The sequence below is a fragment of the Megalobrama amblycephala genome, linkage group LG24 (genome assembly GCF_018812025.1).
Source record: "Megalobrama amblycephala isolate DHTTF-2021 linkage group LG24, ASM1881202v1, whole genome shotgun sequence".
In the NCBI taxonomy this organism is placed as follows: domain Eukaryota; kingdom Metazoa; phylum Chordata; class Actinopteri; order Cypriniformes; family Xenocyprididae; genus Megalobrama; species Megalobrama amblycephala.
In genome coordinates, this window is record NC_063067.1 from 2,865,606 (window position 1) to 2,887,777 (window position 22,172).

The 22,172-nt window shown below is 38.7% G+C and overlaps 1 protein-coding gene and 1 long non-coding RNA gene across 3 annotated transcripts in view; one reads left to right on the forward strand and one right to left on the reverse strand.

The window, feature by feature from the left end:
• Positions 1-22,172, reverse strand: part of LOC125260280 (E3 ubiquitin/ISG15 ligase TRIM25-like) — a 673,153-nt gene that overhangs the window by 136,427 nt on the left and 514,554 nt on the right. The window lies entirely within an intron of this gene.
• On the forward strand, positions 2-9,938 carry LOC125260359. The gene is made up of 2 exons (XR_007183026.1): positions 2-52; positions 9,873-9,938. It is a non-coding gene; the product is annotated as an uncharacterized LOC125260359 (long non-coding RNA).

The window sequence follows — 22,172 nt, forward strand, 5'->3', positions numbered from 1 at the left end:
CATTGTGGCTGATCCAGATTCCTCTCTCCTCTCCATCACTCATCTGATTATGGTATGAAATATCTCCATCTCCGGACCAGGCTTGTACTCAACATTCATGTTGTAGTTTTGCAGCAGCAAGATCATGCTTTGGAGGCATTTGGGAGCACTCAGTAGCGATTTCTTACAAGTTGTCACGAGAGGTTTATTGACGGTATCCGTGATTATCTGTCCGTAATCATACGTTTTATTTCTTGAACCGCCTCGTCGTGCTTAGGAAGCCAATGCCACGCTGCGTCTTTTACACTCTCACACACCTCTGCTTTTACATCCCGCGGTGTCTGCATTACCAAAACTGCGTTCGTTTTTTTCCCGAGTCAATGCGTTACCCTTCCGCTGATAACATGTGTCCATAAAAGTGCATCGCTGAATTGGCTTCTGCGTCCGAGTCACCGCAGCCAACAACCGATATGTCATCCGCTATGGGCTCTATCCCGCGTGTCCCATCAACAGCTCGCTTACGCTCATAGATCACCGAAGGGCAGTTTACACCATCTCATCCGCCAAATACACCATGTCATCCGTGTCCAGAAATGTGTCATTAGGCTGCTTTCATTGTCCAGTTTACCACATGTTGATTGTTAGTGTGGCACTAAAGTAAACCTTACTTCTATGACACTGGTGTCCAAACCCGTAGCCGATGCCGCTCTGGGAATCAATTCTGACCCAACTCGGGTCATGCCATCTTTAAAAAATGTTTTCAGGGTTTCTTTCTGTTCGTCATTAATGCGAGTTCTCTCTTGTTGAATAACAAAAAAGAAAGAAAAAGCTAGTCAGTAATAAATCTGTAATAAATAAGACCAGATCATACCATCACACTTGCCTAATGCTTTTAGCAACAGTAAGGGCTTACCTCCCTGGGCCATCTTCAACCTAAAACATAAACAGAGAGAAACTTGCACAAGATAGATTTGTGAATGGGCTCTCTAAACAGCCCAAAACAAAATTTGGATTGTTCAACAGACATAGAGCATGGAAATAAATAAAACAAACTTACCACACACTGGAAATTGATGCTGTAGAGCAGGGGTCATCAACTATATTTGTCCAAGGGCCAGAATTTTTCTCTGCAGACACTGTAAGGGCCAGATACTCGTAATATAAACTAAAATTCGAATTGTATCCTAATATGTTATTATTTGATATACTAATTCTAATTCCAAATTTATTTTATTTTTTACATATTACCTGTACTGCAGCAAGCCACCAGGGGGCGATAGCGATATTTTAGGCTTCATATTTGTGAGGCTGTCAAGCTGTCCATCACTGTCACGCAATTGTGCGCTAATCCCAGGCAAGGAAAAATTTTGACATTTGTGAAAAAATGAGCACGTGAAACAATAAAAGATGTTCAATGAGAGAACGCGTTTATCGTCATTCTTGACTGAAGGCAGGCTATGGCACAAGCTACTTTTCAGAAGGGGTTTTTTTTTCGTTAGATTTAAAAAATAAATAAATATGGAACGGACCCGAATATTCAAATATTCGTTCGGTGGGTTGGTATTCGATTTGAAAATTTGACATTCGAATATTTTTTTATTTTTATTTTTGCACACCTGGGATCCCCCGCGAAACGATTCTCATTCCCCCTTGAATAAGGCCGGCGACACACTGGCTGCGTGAGCGTCTCAGCTGCGTGGCGTGTCCGTTTTTATTTCGGCTCCCATATTTAACAGGTTGGAGTTTGCACACTGAGACACGCGTCTCAGGCGCGCTCGAGCCACGCGGAAAACGCGTGCATGCTAGAAATAGAACCGACGCGTGTTCCAGCAACGGGAGTGTTCAGAACAGCGGAGTTTGTATGGACCGAAGTGCATGTCTGAGCTTGTGTTTTGTTGCTTTGACACTGTGGAAAATACAATAATAGAAACAAAATGTATTAGCATTTTTACCCGTTATTATCAATCTAAATTAATCTCGTTTTTAATTTAACTTAATTTCGTTTTTCTTTATTTAAATTTCATTTTTCTTTATTTAAATTTCGTTTTTTCTTTATTTAAATTTCGTTTTTGTTTATATAAATTTCGTTTTTTCTTTATTTAAATTTCGTTTTTTCTTTATTTAAATTTCGTTTTTCTTTATTTAAATCTACCCTTACTGTGCCAATTTGTTAGTCAGAAAAATATTAGACTACCTTAAAAGTATTGCTTAATTTAACAGACCTGTGTGTGTGCGTTTTATATCACTAGTGCAGTGTCCGTTCTCGGAGCATAAGCCCTGCCCGCATGAGGTGCGCCGCTTACCGCTCGCGCTGCTCTGACTGTAGTTTACTAAAAGTTTATTAATTCTGAATGTGTCGCGTCTCGCGTGTCCATCTATATTGCACCAAATGCGACACTGCACTGCCTTGTGAAGTCGATTGGATGAACGGTTCTCGAAATAATAAAAATGCAAACGGACATACAGACACAGATTCCTGCCTTTATTAGAGAGAAAAATATGTTCAGCCCCTCTCTCCGAAGAGTCGATGTTCATTACTACCGAAGCTTCGAAGCTCAAAAAATGGTATTCGGACCTGCCCTAAACTTTTTTCCTCTTACAAGGCTATTCCTGAATTCAGTATTATTCTGGGGGCCGGATGGAAATCTCTGGCGGGCCGGATTTGGCCCGCGGGCCGCCAGTTGACGTTGCATGCTGTAGAGGGAGACAAAAAAGTTAGGTAAAGAGATATTAATGTTATGCAGGCAGACAGATAGATAGACAGCTAAGCAGACAGACGGGCAGACCTGTGCCTTTGGGTTTTATTTTTCAAGTTCAATGTTGAGGACAGCAATAAATGTGACATACAGACACCACAGAATATTTACTTCTAATAGATTGCCAGTGTTCGTCTTTTACATAAATCAATTTAATTGTAAGGTTCCTCATGTGTCAAACCCACAGAACTTTATCTTACATTCTATTCAAGATCCCAGGGTTTCCAAACAGCCATAAAATACGTCTTGGGTTTGACTATTCCACTCAATATGACTATAATATACGTTAGCTTCAGTGAAACGTTAACTAGTGTTACACCTGAAAATAAACAGGGAAAATATCACAAAAGATGATGAGTGATATTTTTGATGGCGTTTAGTCGTATGATTTTCATGTTAAAGATACCACTCATATTCACATACAGGTTGGTCACGCAAAAAATTATCTCACTTAAACCTTTCTCACTCTTTTCAAAACATGAATAGTGGCGTACACTCTTACAAAACTCGTAAACAGTTACAAAACAGTATGAAACAGAATACAAAATATATAAACGCCTTTTAGGTTTTCCACATGGCGAAAACCATATTACCCAACCATGCGTTAGGCCCAACTACCATGTGCTCTGCGCATAAACACGCACGAACACACTTAGTAAGAAAATAGTAAAAGTTTTACTATTATATACTCGTTTTCTAAATGCATTATATTAACTTTATTGATCCGTTACCCTAGAATAAACAGGGGAAATGATAAGAACAGATGAATGATGCTCTCAGTGATGGCGTTTACTCGTATGAGCCAAGTCTCGCGATCTCACTTCATAACGTTCACTCGCATGGAGAAACTCTCGCGATACTGTGTGAAAGAGCGTGACATAAGCAAAGCAATCGATCTCAGATTAATGAATCGATCTCAGACTAACGACTCTATTATAAACATTACATAATAAAACAATTAAACAATAATGTTGAACTATTAAACTAAATTACCCCATTAGACACGTAAAACATGCTAATTGACAATGTTAATGCTCACATAAAGCAAGTAACGTAATATATAACACAATTATCTCATGTAAGGATAGGTTAATAAAGTATATAACAAACACAATTGCAACACGGTTATCTCATGTAAGTTACGCCACCTTAAAACACATTTTCTGTATTGTTTTCGATTATTGACTAATTAATTACAGTTTAAATGCTCGGTTTTATCATGTCTTACCTGAAAAATATCAACCGGCGCAACGATGCCGCGTCATCCAGTGAACTTCCGATCTGATTGGATCTGGAATCGTCTCTTGTATTTGTATCGGTGATTAACCATGTAGATGGATGATAACAGCCACCTGAGCCTACCAGTAGGCGCAGCAGGCCCCTTCTGGCCCATATCTATGAGCTGATAACCACTGATAACGCCCATTCAATCGAGTGATAACATTCGAAGCGGGTGCACCTACATTGGATGGGACGGATTTTTCAGTCCAGCACCCGCTCCCGCAGGATTCAGTCCCGCTCTTTTATGCAGCACTGTCTGCATAGAAACTCCGGCGTTTTGAGTGGTTTGAGTATTATAACATGAACACCTGATTGTGTTGCGTCTCCATTGCGTGTCAGAAATCAACAGCTATGTCTGTGATTGGCTACATTGCTCAACACTGCAAACACCAGTTATAAATAGAATCTCGTATGCTTGCGACTGTAAATCGTTTTTATTTTATATTAGTTGTTCTTGTTGCTTTTTTGCAATATATGAATAAAAATGAGTAGTTTTTAGATATTTTATGTTTAAATATTTCTATTTTGCGGGAGTACCGCGAATCATTTGATTCTCCCGCAACCCGCACACGAGTAGTGTCTCACTGCCCGCGCCCATCACTCTTGTCCCGCGCCGCACTCTGTTGCATTGGGTCCCGCGGGAGTGCTCTACCGCGAGCGACCGCAAAGTCATTGGTGGGGATGCTTGATCAGTTGGGTGACAAAGGAAGCATTGAGTTACAGTGTGGTTCACATGTAGCCAGACTCATGTCTAAACTGCCTCACGATCTTAGAGCCAATTTCAAAAGGTATGTTCACCCTCTCAGAAACCCCATACCAAACCTGCTTGATTTCTCACACTGGCTTGAGTTTGAACTGCAGGTTCAGCCCACAGATAGTAGAGTTTGTATAGGTGAGATGAAGGGACGTGGTGCTTTGCAGAAAGAGGCCCAGCGATCACGCAGACACCCTCTACAGGCAGCTGCCATTTTGCACAGTGCAGAGCAGTCCACAAGCATTACAGCTGCCATTAACTCAGAGACAGAAAGGCCTGGCAGGTCTGTGTACTGTCACTACTGTGACAATAAACAGCACTTCCTCAACCAGTGTAGTAATTTTGCACAGTTAACAAATGAGTTGAAAACTAACTGGATTAAGTTGAACAAGAGATGCTGGAGGTGTGGACGGAAACATCAGGCAGCCCAGTGCCGATTGAAAGTAACATGTAAGGTTTGCACAGGAAAGCACCTAACAGCCCTGCATGACATAAATAGCAGGTCCACAGTGACAAAGAACACTGAAGTTCAAAAAGAAAGTCAAACGCTATATCTGGATCGTCCAGTAGGGGGTAGCCAAATTCTCCTGAAACTCAGTAAGGTGCTATTACATCATGGCAAACATACTTTGATGACTTATGCCATTTTGGATGATGGTTCGGAGCGTACCATCTTACTTCATGATGCAGCACAGCAACTCCAACTGAATGGCCAACCAGAGAATCTCTCCTTGAGAACGGTCAGACATGATACTCAAGTTATTTCAGGCACCAAAGTGTCCTTTACACTTTCCCCTGCCTTTCAGCCCAATAAGAGATTCAAGATAAGGGGTGCATTCACTGCAGAACATTTAGGCTTAGCCAAACATTCACATCCAGTGCCAGCTCTACAGGAGAAATTCAAGCATCTCAAAGGTCTGCCTCTTCAAGGCTTTTCTCAAGTGCAACCACTGTTACTCATAGGCTCTGATCACCACCATTTGATTGCCCCTATAGAGCCAGTGCGTTTCGGACCACCAGGTGGGCCAGCTGGTGTTAAAACTAGGTTAGGCTGGACACTGCAAGGGCCTGCAAATGTAGTTCAGCACCAGTTACCAGCACAGCAGTGTCTTTTCACATCCGTTGCCTCCCCAGCATCAGAGCTCCTGCAACATGTTGAAAGACTCTGGCAGTTAGACACTTTACCTTACCGTAATGAGAAAGTGGTGACACGCTCACGATGTGATCAAGAGGCCATAGATATGCTTGAGGCCAAGACGGTAAGGGTGAATGTAGATGGAGTGCTCAGGTATGCTACACCCCTCTTACGCAAAAAAGAGATGCCCAAGCTGACAGCACCGAAGGAGGCAGTCCTCCCCCACCTCAGAGGTTTGGAAAAGCGTCTTAGTAAAGATCTAGAGTTGGCCAAAGCATACAACCAGGAAATTGAAAGGCTGGAGCAATCTGGTTATGCAGTTAAACTGGCTCCTGAGGCTGTAGACCAGACCCCTGAATCTTGGTACATACCTCACCATATGGTACACCATAATGGTAAAAACAGAGTAGTGTACAATTGCTCCTTCCAGTTTGAGGGCCATAATCTCAATGAGTATATCTTACCAGGGCCCACTCTCACTTCCACATTGCTAGGTGTACTACTTCGCTTCAGAGAGCATACGGTGGCTATCACAAGCGACATCAAAGGCATGTTTCATCAGATTCGTCTACTGCCAGAGGATAAGCCACTGCTCAGATTTCTGTGGAGAAATATGCAGCGTGAGAACCCTGTAAATGTGTATGAGTGGCAAGTGTTACCCTTTGGAACTACTTGCAGCCCATGCTGTGCAACCTTTGCTGTACTGAAGCATGTCCGTGACCACACCCAACCAGATGAAGATGTACGCTTGTCCGTAGAAAGACATTTCTACGTCGACAATTTCCTTCAAAGTGTACCTTCCACAGACAAAGCCACTGAACTGGTGAATAAACTACAAGCTCTTCTCTCTTCAGGTGGGTTTGAACTTAGACAGTGGGCTAGTAACATTCCTTCTGTTGTTGCCCACCTTCCAGTAGAAGCCAGATCGGAGAAGAATGAGCTGTGGCTCTCAGAAAAGCAGTGGAATGTCTCAGAATCCACCCTGGGTCTACGATGGCTTTGCCAAACAGACACTCTTGGCTACAAAGCACGGCAGCTAGAACCACAAGTGCCCACAATGAGATATATCTATCACGTTCTAGCCAGTCAGTATGACCCTTTGGGTTACATGATCCCATACACAACAAGAGCCAAAGTCCTGGTACAACGATTGTGGGACAAAAAACGCGACTGGGATGACCCGAAGCTGCCAAGTGACCTTCATCAAGCCTGGTGCACGTGGGAGGAGGAGCTGCAGGACATTGAGAGAATTGCCATCCCACTATGTTATAGCAGCCCCCAAATGGATTCTGAGGCTTGCATAAGAGACATTCATATATTTTGTGATGCTTCAGATCATGCATACGGGTCAGTTGCATATCTCAGAACACAAAATGTGGAAGGCCATGTGGAGGTTGCATTCATTGCAGCAAGATCTAGAGTGGCACCTAAACGCCAGTTGTCTATACCGAGATTAGAACTATGTGCAGCACTCACAGGGGCCCAGTTGGCAAGGCTTCTAGAAAGAGAACTCACCCTGGCCATTCGGCAGCTGACCTTATGGAGTGACTCTAAAACAGTGCTGACATGGATTCAGTCAGAATCTTGCAGATATAAAGTGTTTGTGGGCACGAGAGTTGCCGAGATTCAGGAGCTGACTTCTCCTCAGGCATGGCGGTACGTTAAGTCTGAAGACAACCCTGCAGATGACATCACTCACGGTAAATCACTCTGGCAGCTCTCTCAGCCTTCTAGATGGAACCGAGGGCCAAACTTTCTCTGGCAGGACCCAAAATCCTGGCCCAATGACCCAGTGGAGCCAGCCACAGACAGCACAGAAGAGAAAAAGGTGAGCTTCTGTGGTCTTACTACAATAGATCTTTCTAAGGCTATGCAAGACTTCTCTCAGTTTCACAGTTTCCTAGAACTGGTTGAGAAAAGAGCACTAGAACAGTATGGACAAACGAAACAGTCAGAAGATTTATCTGCTTCAGACTATGCAACAGCTGAGATCTCTCTTCTAAAGGAAGCACAAGCGACATGCTTCCCTGCTGAAATTGCGGCATTAACGGCTGGCAAACCTTTGCCTTCTAACAGCCGGTTACTCACACTTGCCCCAGAGCTTGATAAGTCTACTGACCTCATAAGAGTAGGTGGCCGTCTACGTTACAGTGATTTGCTTGACCAAGAGACTGCTCACCCCATAATCCTTGAACCCAAACACCCCCTTAGTCAACTTTTAATTCAGCATTTTGATGAAAAATTACATCACCCAGGGCCAGAAAGAGTATTTGCTGAGATACGACGCCGATACTGGATTCTGAGAGGCCGAGAGGCTGTACGTCGACATCAACAAAAGTGCAGTGAGTGCAGAAAATGGCGCGGGAAACCTGAAATCCCACGTATGGCTGATTTGCCACCTGCCCGTCTTCGCCTCTACCAACCTGCATTCTATTCAACTGGTGTTGACTGTTTTGGGCCTTTCACAATTAAAATAGGACGGCGCAATGAGAAACGATGGGGAATTATTTTTAAATGTATGACCACTAGAGCAGTATATATTGACGTGCTGACCAACATCAGCTCAGATTCATTCCTCATGGCGTTACGCCGATTCATTGCACGCAGAGGAAAACCCCATGAACTCTTTTCGGACCAGGGGACTAATTTCAGAGGAGGTGAACGAGAATTGTCAGAAGCATTCACAGCCCTGCAGCCCACCCTGCAGAGCCAACTTGCAAAGCAGCAAATCCAGTTTCACTTTAATCCCCCAGGAGCTCCCCACTTCGGTGGTATATGGGAAAGAGAAATCAGGTCCCTGAAAGCTGCACTTAACCAGACTCTTGGAGCACAACATGTGCCTGAGGAAGTGCTGACTACAGTCCTTGTAGAAATCGAAGGAATCCTGAACTCTAAACCCTTAGGGTATGTGTCTTCAGATGTGGCAGATGTTGATCCTATCACTCCAAACATCCTTCTCATGGGGCGGCCGGACTCCGACTTACCACAGGTTGTATACCCCAAGTCAGAGCTACTGAGCAAGAAGCGCTGGAGACACAGTCAGATCCTCGCTGATCATTTCTGGGCACACTTCATAAAGCGGTATCTACCTGAATTACAAACCCGTTCAAAGTGGATGACTGAAGGGGCCAAGAACTTGGAGACTGGAACTGTGGTGATGATAGTTGACCAGCAACTTCCCAGGGCACTTTGGCCAGTGGGTAAGGTCACAGACACATTACCAGGAGCTGATGGTCAAATCCGAACTGCTGAAGTGCAAGTGGGTGATCGTAAATATGTTAGACCCGTAAGTAAGCTAATCCGTTTGCCAGTATTACCAAATGATGACAAAGACTCTTAAGCCTTTTCTGTATTGAATTTACTACGTAAATTGGGGCGGCTGTTGAAAAGGCCCAGTATTTTCCATACTATTTACTGATTTGATGTTGATATGATTGACAGACTAGTCGGGCCCGCCCATAAGAAGGACGACATTTTAGTTCTTACAGCTCTGTCAACTGCTCGCTATAAAGTTGCTTTCATTGTGTGTGCGTTCGAAAGAAGTAAGTGTGTTTTTTTATATCTTATGTTTATATGATTCTAACATCTTGTTAGTGTGAGAATTCGAGTTTTAATCTGTTACCGGTCCATTCCATCATAACTGCGTCATCTCATAAGTGCGCGAGTCCGGAGCGTATCCAGCCATCTATAACGCGCACATTTAATATAGCGAGTGTGTGTATTGCATTATGATTATTAAGATATTAATATGTTAATCAGCATATAGGGTTTTTGCTTGTGAATAAACTTTCCAGGCAGTATTGTTTGGCATATTTATGACTGTTATTTCTGCTAATGCACGGTAATGCACTGTTAAATAATGGCGCTCTATCTAATTGTTTTATTTAAATATTTACTGCTGCTGTTATTATGTATAGTGTATTATTTCAGTTGTGATTTATTATGTATATTTCTTTATTCATTTTAGACACCACACACGTGCCATATGTATGTGAAAGCGTGCATAATAAACGGAGCATCAGTTGAGCACCGACCTCTGGTTTTTGTGCGTTCTTACCGACGCCCCCTGGTGATCACAAATTAAAATAACAACGCCAGTACAGTCCTTTATATCTATTCAACATATATATATATATATATATATATATATATATATATATTATTCTGATATCTATCTATCTATCATGTGTGTGTGTGTGTGTGTATATATACATATGCATACATGCAAATCAATTGGTAGTTATTAATAGAATAATGAGGACACAAACCTTTACATTCAGTCGCGTTCGGCCCCATTTATTTGCATACACATACCTACACCGTTTTAGTCCAAAAGTGTGCACATTTGTAGAAATACACATTTACCTCAGATTGCATTATGGATTCATAATTACCGAGGTCATAAAATATAGTTTGCTAGGGGGGTTCGGGGGCATGTTCCCCCGAGAAAATGTAGATTTCTCTGGTGTACATATGTGCATTTTTAAGACGTTTTAATGCCAACAAATTGGATAACAATAGCTTTAAAACCATGTTAACAAATACATGCATTCACAGTTTTGAGGCAGCTTTAATCGCATATGTGTGGTAATTTCATGACTTAACTTACAACAGAGCAATGACGGTCATTGCTCGTATTCTTTTGGCCTTTATTTAAGCTATAATAAAGTAATTATGCAGCGCGCGATACAATGCTCTGGATTTGACCTGAACTATATTCGTTGGCGAAATTGTGCAGAAACAGGCAATGATGTCTAAAATGTAAACATGAATAAATTGTAACATTTGTTATGCTGATATCTGGAGAAAAACGGCACTCTTCATGTGATATTTATTAACACAGTGAAAGCGTGCACTCTAAATGCGCACCGACACTAGTCTAATCTACAAGACAACATCACATACAGGGATGTCAGATCGATTGTGCATCGTTAAAACAACAATTATGATAAAATCGTAGACTAAATATATCGCACACCCCTACCCTACCCTCTTCACAGTATAAATAACAGTTGAAATTCAGGTCTGTAGACATTACTATTTAGACTCTTGGTGGCAGTGAAACAGCTACTCTGGTGGCGTCAGTCGATCTATCTTTTTTGGTGGCATTTTATTTTCTTTCACTTCATGAACTTGTGAATTTACATTATGCATTTAAATTAATAGTACCCAATGCAAAATCATACTGGGGTGGCCACAGGGGTGGCCAGAGTTTATGCAGGGGTGGCCATGGCCACCCCTGGCCACCCCTTGGGGGCGCCCCTGGCACTTTCAGTTTCGCAATCAAAGGGGCAGGGCTCTTTATATTCTCTCTGTATATATTGTAACTGTTAATTTTGTATCCATATCTTTCCAGCTAAATAATATATATATATATATATATATATATATATATATATATATATATATACAAAACATGATTTTTTTTTTTTTTTAAAAAGTCTAGTCATTATCTTAATCACCCGTCTATGGATAATCCGGCCCTGCCCCTACCCCTAAACCTACTTCTCACAAAAACTCATTCTGTATGATCTATAAGCCTTTTGAAAAGTGGGGACATGGAGTAATGTCCTCATAAGTCACCTCTTTTTGTAATACCTATGTCATACCCATGTCATTATACACATTTGTTTCCTGATATGTCACAAAAACATGTACACACACACACACACACACACACACACACACACACACACACTGTCATAGAGAAAGTAAGATACATTGTTCTTTAATTTCAATAAACCTGTTTTAGAACAATATCATAATGTATGCATGTGTTTTTGCTTCGTTTGTCTAATTGTTACAACTTACCCCAGCATGTGTTACAACCCCATAGTGGGGTAGGTTATAATAAAGGAACAACATTATTTGAGATTAACTCACAAGGTCTGTGATATTCTTGTAGAGGGTGGAATTATTTCCATTTGTAGTGAACAAATGTGGGTACTTTTTATAAAAGACTGAGAACGCAAGCTAAAAAATTCTGCGAATTGCTGAACCTAAAATCCCCTTATCATAATTTCCGTCCCCTCTCAAATGATTTTGTAATGACTGAAATGACTTCATAATGGTTTCGCTCAATTTCTCTGCTTGATTCGTCCTTCAGAGAGCAGGAGGATGAATCAAGCAGAGCAAAGGTGAGAACCGAGAGCTTGAGGTGCAAACCACATTTTTCAGGACGGGATTTTGACCTTGCAAGCAAGCGGACTAAACCATTTTTTAGAGAAGGGGGGATGAGATATTTGTAAAACGTCTTTAGCTTGTGCGACCGAGAGCTTAAGGAAAATAACAAAAACATGCGATTCACGCGATTCAGTGAAAGTTGTATATTATTCATAGAGTAGCATAGAGTAGATAAATAGGCCAATATAGCACAACTACTTCCATTATTGTCACCACTTCCCCCTTTTCTCTCTCTACAGCATGGACTCTACTGGCTGGCATCAACATCACTGGGCGGGAGCGTGTATCTTTGCTATATATTGTGCAGGTTTCTTTCAGGAGGATGATCATCTGCTCTCAGCGATCCACTGGACCAAAGATCTGCTTACAGGTATGATAATGTGTCTTATTCTATATGCCTGAACAACAATGATTTATACGTTCGATAGCAGGTTTATAAAGTAGCCTATATTTATATATAAAAAGCAAAATCTAGACAATGTTTGAAGCTTTGCATTAAATCGCTTTTCGTGTTTATCGCCTCCTTAAGATGAACGGTTCGTTGTATTCCTTATTTGTAAATCGCTTTGCATTTGACTAATGAATATAATGGGCTGTTGCTGCTCAATATGGGGCAATTCCAGCGTTATGGATGTAACATTTGCAGTCAAAACTTGAAATATAAATTCTCAGCGAATGCATTAAATACCAACATATTGAACCGTCTGTTTATATATTCATAATCACTTGGCTACTGAAGGAATCCAGACAATAGAAAAATGCCAGTCTATACAATCGTTTTACATTTTAGATGAGGGAAATATACATGTTACGGACGTGACAAAAAAAAAAGTTTCTAAATTTTAGGTGACAACAATTTTTTTTAGGAATTCTGTGAATTAGGGGAGCACGGGGCACAAGGTAACGCGGGGCTAGTTGTAACACACATGGTTTAAAACTTTCCACACATGCCAGCATGACGAAACTTGGTGTATTTCCTAGTTGCCATATCAACACTATATCGAGAAAAATTAAAAAATCTTTGGAAGATATCACTGAACATTTATTTAACCATAGCAAAATTATTTTTCTTACTCAAGTAATTTTTTCATCTCTATTTTTTGTTTATTTAAAATTAGACAAATCTGATATTATTTTAATCTTATATCTGTTGATATAGATCTTTAACCTGCAGAAGACACTAACCAGGTTTAAATCCCAGGTGAGCAGGTCGTAACACTGTTACAATGTGCCCCTATGAGAACTATGCTATTATATTCTATACTTTTATGAATTCTATTGAGAAACCATGAGGAAAAAGGTGAATAAAGACTGAGAGTCAATGTTAAGAAATTATTAATTATTATTATGTTTTGAACTATGCTGTATAGCTGTGTTTTGCGGTGTGTTTGTTGGTCAAACGCAAAAATTAGTTTATTTTTAATGATTAAAAATGCCATTATTTTATATGAAAATTTAATAATTGTATTTTATTTACAAAATATTTTAGTTTCTTTGATTAGATCATATAACATTTTAAGCTGTTGTATGGTCATGTTACAAGAAATGTGCAAATTAGCGCATATTTAATTAAAGCGTCATTTGTCTATTTAAACAACATTTTAAATTTGCATTACAATTGGTTTTTTTTTTTTTTTTTACAATTCTTAATGCGAGTCATTCTACGAAACGGGTGCAAAACTTACAAGTTTGGTCTAGCAATACCAGGTGGTATTTGTACAATTAACAGCTTCAGTAGGCTATAATTTCACTTTGAACGTAAAGCACATTGTTACTTTTAACCCCGCCAGTTGGGACGAAAGTAACACAACAACAAGCTAGATTTGTGTTAGTGTTGTTTTTATTGAATATAGGCCTACCTGACTATGACCTTGTTAGTATGTAACGGCAAACATATTTTGTCCTTTATCTTTGCCAAATATATATATATATATATATATATATATTAAATATTAAATTACATTCTTGAGAATTTCAGTTTCATGTTTGAAAAGTAACCCGACAGTACAAACTTGAATTGGTTTAGAATATATATATATATATATATATATATATATATATATATATATATATATATATGGCAATGTCAATTTTATAAGACTTTTTTTTTCAACAGTATGAACAATATGAAAATTAAATTAGCATAATATAAATTCTCGACATAATGCAACAGTAGTCATGTTTCAAATCCAGCTGATTTTATGCTTAAATTAAAAAAAAAAAAAAAAAAAAAAAAAAAAAAAAACATCTGAATGGAAACACTGCAAATTCAGAGGTGGATGTGGAGAAGCTAAGGTATGGCTAAAAACTAAATGTGACTAGGCAAACTTCAGGATGTGTTACAGCACTAAATAACCTGTAGATTGATCATTATTGTGACACATGAAATGAGAAACACAACTTATAATTAGAAAAAAAGTAGGCTACCGCTTCAGCAAATCAATCAAACAATGACGAATTCAATCACATGATATTTTGCACCTAGTCAAGGGCGCTGAACATGCTGTCATAACTTGGAATGTAGTCAGGGCTCTGGGAAAATCTCTTTGTTACTTATTGTCCCTGGAGTAATAGTGAAGCTCTAAGTGCATCGTAAGAAGACAGAGTTTTGAGGCCACCTATAGGACAAGTGGCAGATTACACCTTCATTCAAGTGAAATGTGTATAACATAGCTAAGGTTTTGACTGTGTTCCTCTTAAATACTCTTTGTTGTTTAAATTTATTTATAAATGAAATAATTACAAAGGGAAGAAAATTAAGAAATAAAAATATGATGTCATAAATATGTAGAATAGTGCTGATAAAACATGTCTGCAGTAACATATTTGTCTGTACACCTGTAGAAATTGGCTAGATGAAGTAGGCTACATAATTTGTGCTACTGTCACCCTGTATTCTACGAGATTACACACTACATATGCATTCTCATGTGATCGTGTTGGTTTCCTCAGTAACACAAAAGTGCTGTTTGCATTTCCCTGTGATGTATTTAGAGCTGCAGTTTGACTACAAACACATGGGAAATATCACTGTGACCATATTTAACCCTTTGAGCGGTACGGTCCCACATATGGGATTTTTATTTCAGTGCCCCTGGGCGTACGGTCCCACATATGGGATTTCGAACGTTCAGCGACGTCACGTAACTGCCAGATTCAAAAATGCGCTTTCGCGCTTTTACTGTGAGACGGACGCGCAGCTCTTGTCATATATCACAACTATGCAGTGTTTTCAGCCACATAACGTTTCTTTTAAGGTTTCAGACATTTAAATATGCATAAGCACCATTAAAACAATATATTTAGAGTTTATAAAATACACACTGATGTCAGACATCAGTGGAAGGATCAATAACAATCCATTCATATACAATTTGCCGACACTTATTCATATCAGACACACATAATGGGCCCAAGTAACTATAAAGTTTACTCTATTATTCTTCCAGTTCACCAGCCACTTACTTGCATATATTTCGGGAGAAAATTATGAATTCACCTGCTGTAAATCCGACTGACAGGACTCTGCGAACTGCGGGGCAAACTAAGATGGCGCCGCCCATCTTGCGTTATAGATCAAGATAAAGATCATTTATAAAGGCTTTTAAACGACAAAACACACTCACTTACACATATTTGAGGATCGGAATATCAGATAGTTGATAACATGGAAAGTACGTTTGTGAATATTTTAAATAAACAAGGAAAAACAAAATAATAGCGATCCACCTGTCATACAGTGTTATTGTGGCTGCGCTCAGCGCTCGTGACACGCATGACGCGTCGCTATGGAAACATTAAAGGCAAACGTTCGCCATAACGGTCGCCATAAAAAAACTCACTCTGGGGGGACAGTTAGAATATTTTAAACTCACGCTTGAAAGGGTTAAAGGGGTGGTGACATAAGAAACCAAATTTGCCTTGATCTTTTTTTATATAAACACCTTCTTATAAGCGAATTATGAAAATATGTCGCCTTCTAGTAGGCTACATGTAATACATAAGTAGGTATAATTATTAGGCAACAATAACCCGTTTTCAAGTGTCGGGTTAAATGACATGAGATACCACATATATAATTTCTTCAAAATATTTTCACACTTTCCATGATGTGGACACGGGCTGATCCATTCTTGGTTGTTGTGGAGATGATTTTCATCTGATTCTGGCCATTTTTTGAGGCTTTTTCCAGCTCTGAGGTGTGAAAGACCTGAGCTAAAACATGGGGTTTCATGATATTTTAAAGGTTTAATGTTTGTTCAATGAAAACACTTTCTTTTCAGCAGTGGATCATGGACATCATCAACATGACGTGTGGAGAGATTCAGTCCTCAGTGGGGTTTGTGTTCGTGATTCTGCCTGTGATTCTGAATCAAACACTCAATGATCCTGACTGTGAACAGAGCTGGTATACAGAGGTGACTGTCACACACACACACACACACACACACACTCACTCACTCACTCACACACACTGCTCTGATCGTCTTGTGTTTGTTCAGGATAAGCGTCTGATCGCAGATCCGTCAGATCCACACAAACTGATGTATCCAGTGACGTCTGTATCATCTGATCGTCTCGTCACTTCTGACTGTGTGAATCTGATTCATGAGATCATCTGTGATTCTGCTGATGGAGTAAATACACTCAATCTCTTGTTTTCATAACAGAAATGATGATTGTGAATTTTTATAACTGTGTATCATTAGAGCTGCAGTTCAACAAACACACTGAACTCATGCAGCATCACAGTTTGAGTTCAGTTTCTCACAAGCATCGATCAAAACTGAAGATCAAAACTCTTCACACATTCAGGGAGACAGAAGTCCATGTGGACCGAACCTGAGAATCATTGTTCATGAGTGTCAGAGAGAGGGAGGACTAACCCGTCCGTCCGTTTATTTTGAGACTCATCTGAAGTGTTTTGTTGAGTGAGTTTGAGGTGAGATGAACTGATTGGTCAAGATTCATGATGATAACGCAGACTGTATGAAGAGTTTTGAACATGAAGCTTCAGTATTGAACAATGCTTGTTAGCTATTGAAAAAAAACCCTGCATAAACTTTCATGAACATATAATTGCTGCTCTAATGCTTCTTTCTTCCTTCACAGCATCATTACAGTCATGAGACTGTGTTCAGAGGTGAGAGAGACACTTCAACTCTCGTCATGATGATTATGATGGACAGATGATGCTTGATGATGACAGAAGATTCATTTCTGTGTGAATCTGTCCCTTAAATGAACACATGAAATACATGAAGCATCTGCAGCATCAGTCCATGATGAGTATTAATGTGTTTTCAGTGAGGAATGAGACCGACAGCAGCGGACCGACACCAACTCCAGGATCACGTGAGTTCAGCTGACTGAATCAAACACATGCTGAATCCTTCATGTGGTCTGATCATTTTAATGTGGTGTTTATTTTATTGCTTGTGTAGATCGGCTGTTGTGGCTTTGTGCTCTTTTAATCGTCACTCTTTTTGCCATCATCTTGATCTTATTCATGCTGCAGAAAAGGAAACCCAGGTGAGTCTCGAGTGTTTCATTGTTTCAGAGAAACTCGTGAAAAATAAATTATGATTCCTAGAGAACAAGTCTCACATTATGTGAAAAGATCATATGTGATTTGACCACAACACAATCTTAACATGTCTCTGAATTTGAATATATGAATATTTGACCAGTTTCTTTCTGTTGTCAGATGTTTCAGATGTTTCTGTCAGCGTGAGGATGATCCAGAAAACATGTGAGTGAATCAAAGCAAGAGTTTGACTGAATCACATGATCATTTCTGAAACAGACGGATGATGTTTGAATCTTCAGACTCTGAATGAAGCTTGAAAGTGTTTCTCTCAGGAATCCTGAATCTGCTGTCCAAAAGATCTGAAGATCCTCATCGACTGACGTTCAGCAGCTTCATATCCAGAGCTTCATCACATCAACCACTGAACGAAGCTGCTGTTCATGTATGTATTTATACAAAGACACATCAGTTAAACAGTTTCAGGTGATAATTCCCAGTGTAATGGTGTGTTAGAGCTGTGCGTGTAAACCTCACTCCCCTGATCTCCAGATAAAGGCCATGATGACCATTTCAGCCACTGCAAGAGAAGTTGTTCATCATTTTCATTGCCATTAAAGTGAAATAACTGAACATAAACATACAAGCTTGATAAAAAAATGGTCATTTTAGAAGAAAATTTAAGACGGCACTTTGAGGTATATATACTTATATGACTCTCTTTAATTTTCAAGTTAAATAAACATTTACAATTACAATTATCAACCTCTAGATGGCAACTGTGGCTCTACTGAGACATGACTACTGATGCCAGACTTGAAAGGTAGCTCTTGATCACTGTTGCCGATCTCGCGATAAACTGTTGGAGAGCAAGCAACAACAAATGTTAAAGCAAAGTGTTTCCTTGTGCCCTAAAACTCTCTAATTATCTAAATACAAGGGGGTAAACATGAAACCTGTGCACTCTATTATTATTTGTTACGAAAGCCTCATATATCTTTTAATCTTTTGATCATTATGATATGAAAATATAAGTTTTTGATTTGGCAAGGCAAGTTTATTTTATGTCTGTAATTCTGTTTTTTGACCACTGGGTGGAGTGTTGGCCTTAATGAGTATATAGGTAGGCAAAGAGTAAGAGAGGGCAGGTGTGTAATTAGAGGGAAGCACAACATTTTTTGACCGTGTCTGGAGGTAAATTTGTGATGGCATCCGATGGTATTTTATATGCTCTGGGCAGAGGAACTGTGAGAAAAAATGACCTGTATGAACTGTGTGATGAATAAATCTGATAAAGCAGTATTTGGAGGACGATTTATCTTGTTTGGATCTCACGCGTCAGAAACCACCCTACAACACCTCAAGTGACAAAATGGCTATTTGTGTCACTACATTTTGTAGGCTATAGCACATTTCAACAACAATTTTCAAGGTAATTCAAAGTGCTTTACATAAAACATGGAATTTATGGAACTGAAAATTAATCAGGTTGTTTCATAAACCAAAAAACATTGTTAACCTTTATTTACCTTTTTTGTCATTGTTTTATATTTTTATTATGTTAAGTTGTAAAATGTTGCATTTTTTTAATGTTTATTTGTATTGTATTTGTAAAATGTAATTATTTTGTATCATTTTGTATTATCTTGAGTTATTTTGCTAAATAAAACCTTTATATTTAATTTCTTAGGATGGATTGTCATTTATGAGAACCTGTTATATTTGAGTGAAAATAATCCTTTAGCCATTATTTTGTTGTATATTGCATGTATACATCTAGTCATTCATTAGCAGTATATTTGATGACTACTCTTGGGTTATGGTTAGACGTCTATTAGATTTTCACTGACAGCCCAAATTCAGCCTTGTTTTAGCCTAGACCCATATTCACCGTCTATTAGACATGAATCAAAGTTCAAGTTCAAGATATTTATTGTCATATGTACCAGATACAATCAAATTCTTATTTTATTCCTCCACACGAGAACACAGTAAAAGCGGAACAAGCAATAAAACTACAAAACATTCATATGAAAGAAAATGCAAGAATATATAAAAAAACAGGTCAATGCAATGTATAAGAATACACCATAAGAATAATAATAAAAATAAATAAATAATGGCAAATATGTAATTCATGAGGGTAAAGAAATGATGGGTGGGATGAGTGGGGTCGCTAATAATATTGCTTGCCCATTTGTAAATCCTTTTATCATAAATATCCTGCAGAGAGGGGAGTTCTGTCCCTGTGATTTTCTGTGCTTTTTAGATAGTATATTAAAAGCACATTTTAGTTCATATTTCATGCAGAGACTGACTGCGCTCTGTAGCGTTCTGGTTTACCGTGCAAGAAACCAGGGTTCGAGTCCCGCTCGCTACTGATCGCTACTTTGATGTCATACAGATGCGCATGACGTCACAACATCATATATATATATATATATATATATATACAGTGTTGGGGAAAGTTACTTTTAAAAGTAATGCATTACAATATTGCGTTACTCCCTAAAAAAGTAACTAATTGCGTTACTTCGTTACTTTTTATGAAAAGTAATGCGTTACTTTACTTTTGCGTTACTTTTTCTCACCAGGGCTGGGCTTGCTTGTTTGTTTGTTTTTTAATAACAACAAAAACATTCTATTTTTGGCAAAAAGGCCCTTTCACACCAAAAGTGAAATCAATAAGCCTTAGGCTGAAGGAAAAGCATATTTACACCTGTACAGTAGAGGGCGCAGCTCAAACAAATCTTTCAGATGTGCTGCCGTTCTGGATTTAAGAAGAATAAGATACAGGAGAAGGAAGTTCTAGTTCTTATTTCTAAATCTAATCTAAAGTATTTTTTGCTTATTAGTATGGTTGAATTGAAGGTCAGCAGCAAAGACATTGGTTAATAATTGAGATTAAATACATAAAGTATATTTGTGTAATTTAATATAGTTAATTATTACAGGTTTGCAAAAATTCTGAGATTGCATTTCACTGTTTTTATTCATTTTGAGGAATACTGAATGATTTCGTGCAAGTGAGATGAGTAAATGCATGTTCACATTTAGTCTAGAACTACAATAACCATCATTGCTTACACAGCACACACAATATCTCTGCACTGTATTCCTCTCAACATGGGGTCAACATGTCAGTCAATAAATGTGAAAAAGTAACTTGCGTTACTTATTTGAAAAAGTAACTTAGATATTTTGTTGTAAATTGAAAAATGCGTTACTTTACTAGTTACTTGAAAAAGTAATCTGATTTACGTAACTCAAGTTACTTGTAATGCGTTACCCCCAACACTGTATATATATATATATATATATATAGTTCTTTTAAAATGTAGTAATTACAGCAGGCATTAGAGGGCGCTACTGAGTTAGTAAAAGTGAAAGTAAGTGTAGACCTCTGCAAAATCAGGAAAAACTTAATGAAAAATGCAAACACAAAATAATATTTGAAATGACCTTATTAAATTCTTCAAAACAACACACACACACACACACACACACCCGAGATGAAATGTGGATATTTAATATGTATAATTCAATGTGGAAAAGTTCAAGAATCAGATAGTGAGATCTCAGTGGAAAAACTTGCTGATTTACTTCAGAAAACTGAAATATTAAGCTGAATTTGGTCCTCCAGCATCATTGCCTTAATGCATTAAGTCACAGATAAGCTTTTTCTTTATGTTTATTTTTTTTAAAATGGGACAACACTTAACATTCAATTAAGTGCTTTATTCTGTGCTCTCTTTCTCTCTCTCTCTCTCTCTCTCCGTCCTCCCCCTCCCTCCACACCCTCAGTCTCACCAGCTATGATTGAGTACACATAAGTGAATATGTAAATGTAGTTTTTTATTGGTAAATGAGTTTTATTTTTGCTTAATTGTTTGTAAATGTATGTTATGTTTAATCCTTAGATTATTTTGAATAAAAGGGTTTTAAAAGTTAAGTCTCTCTCTCTCTCTCTCTCTCTCTCTCTCTCTCTCTCTCTCCCTCTTGTGTGTGTGCGCATGCGTGTGTGTTTGCATATAGAATTCACCATCGGTGTGTAAAGTAAATTTGGTATTTTGTAATCACTGACTACTTTATACAAATATGGTCAATAATAATAACAATAGGCTGTAAACATATACTTGTTTGCTCCCTAGATGTTCCGAGTTATAATCATAAACCTTTTTCCATATATCTTTGTTCTAAAACACTTGTCAAGCAGTATATTAATGTGTGTTTAAAACATTTTCCTCTCTTGCAGCATTAAATAATGCACAACATCAGTGTTTTTTGTGGAGAGATTCAGACTGACGGCGGGTTTGAATACAGACTTCATGAAGATTTACTGAATCAAACAGTCAATAGAGACTGTGAGCAGAGCTGGTATTCAGAGGTGTGTTTCTGTCCTCAAACTACACACACACACACACCATCACAGACATACACAAACACACACACACACACACACACACACATACATACATACATACATACATACACATACACATACACACACACACACACATACATACATACACATAGACATACACATACACACACACA